We start from the raw sequence: 1965 nt of genomic DNA, 5'->3' as shown, positions 1-1965 counted from the left end.
CGGGAGTCCCCACCTGAATATATTGCTCAAAGTGGCCAAAATGCCAAGTGTTTGATCCAGTTTATGAGAAAAACCGGATCAAAAACCTTAACAGGTTGACCCCGTTTATAAGGGAAACCGGGCCAAAAAACCGCACAGGAGGGAAGGATTACATAGGATGAGAACATATGGAGACGCCCCGAAGAAAGCACTACCTAGCCAGCAAGCCAAGAGACCACCACTATAAAAGTCGAGTGGAAGTGGTGTGTCGTCGAGGAATCACAATACCAACACTAAACAACTATCCTAACGCACCACACCGGCGTGCGTACCAACCCCTTGGCACAACAGAGGAGCAACACCAATCAACGAGTGACCCATCACGAACCTTAACTGGAAGCTCCGCCACAGCAAGCCGACACGATTAGCAAGGTGGGGAGGCATCGTTGCGTCGTTGTTGAGCAAAGATGAACCAAGATAGCACGAAGAGCACGAAGCTCACCAAAACAGACGACAAACATGAGAGGTTCTTGAGCTAGCAGAGCAGAGGATGACCAACCCCCAAGGGCAACGGAGGATGAATGGCGGCAAGGAGCTCCCTAGTGATGCCTTCAAGAAGGTGGACGACATCTGAGGATGACGTCGTCACAGAGCTTTCGCCTGGAGCATAACCGGTTAAATTCCCAGAGGGCAGAGCCGAGAGTTGAGAATCCGTACCGAGAGACAGGAGTGGCACATGAGCCACGCCCCCAAGAGGGTAAGCGATGCTGGAGTAGCGCTGCCGTGGTCAGCTGACAAGGTCAGCGGGGATTTCTCCCATAGCACATCCGTCAATGGTGGGCCGCCATCCAAGTGGAGTCGAGGGGCGATAGAGGACAGGACCGAGACAGACATGTGAGGTGGATGGTGAACCGAGGAAGGACGAGTGGAGCAGGCCGCCAGTGAGGAGGGTGGAGACGAGGTGGGGTAGTGAGTAGCGGGGGCCGCTGTACCACGACAGGGGGTGGGGGCACTGCCGAATGGAGTTCCTTCCCGGTAGGAACCGACGACGTCGGAGGTGGACAGAGGGTGAGGGCACCCGAGTGGAGGGTCTTCCCGGCAGGGACCTGCGGTGGCGAAGGCGAGGAGGGGTCCGTCGCAGGATCCACCGGACCAGCCGCAACCCGTTCGTGACGGGCGCGCAGGGAGGCGGGGGCGGGGAGGGCGAGCGGGGTGGAGGCGCAGGACGGGTCGTCGATATGGAGGGGAGGGGACGCCAGCACCGGATCTGTGGCCGCCCGGCTCCGGTCGCGCAGGAGGATGGGGTCGAGGAGGATCTGTGGGGAGCGAGGCGAGGTGGAGCGGGGTGCATCGACCGCCGGAGAGGATGGGGGTGGCGAGGGGAGCTATGGGTGCTGCGAGACGAGGGAAAGCCGAGGAAGAGCCGGATTCGCCGGCCGGCCGAAAACGGATGGCCAGGAGGCCGAAACCCAGCCGGGGGCCAGGCCGCCCGCCCACCTACCGCCCATCGCAGAGAGCAGTGCCCCGCCGCCGCCGTCGGCCGCGTGGGATTCTCCCGGCGGCGTCCTTCGGCGGCGGCGAGGGGGAGAGAGGTGGGAGACGGGGTGGCGGCGGCTAGGTTTTCGGTCGCCGCCCGAGTCGCCCTGGTCAGAGCGACGCGGGGGCTAGGTTTTCTGCCCTGGTCAGACTGCAGTCTTTCACTCACAATGAGAGTGGAGTGAAATGTGGGCAGCCGGAAATTATGCAATCTCGGGTCTGCCAATATGTGATGCTCTGTCTCCTCCCACAACTGATGTGAGACACTAGCCTGAGAGGAGGGGACGCCTTCACCCTTGTAAGTCGTGCACTGCGTCCTCCCACAACTGATGTGGGACTAAACCTAATAAATCTTTCCCTCACACATTGATCATTATGGGCTCACAAACGCCAACGATACTAGTCCACAAACCATGACCGACTGCCTATTTTCTCCCTTCCCCCACAAAC

This window comes from Triticum dicoccoides, chromosome 5B (assembly GCF_002162155.2).
Source record: "Triticum dicoccoides isolate Atlit2015 ecotype Zavitan chromosome 5B, WEW_v2.0, whole genome shotgun sequence".
In the NCBI taxonomy this organism is placed as follows: domain Eukaryota; kingdom Viridiplantae; phylum Streptophyta; class Magnoliopsida; order Poales; family Poaceae; genus Triticum; species Triticum dicoccoides.
The sequence above is the reverse complement of the archived record's forward strand: the minus strand, read 5'-3'. Positions refer to the sequence as shown.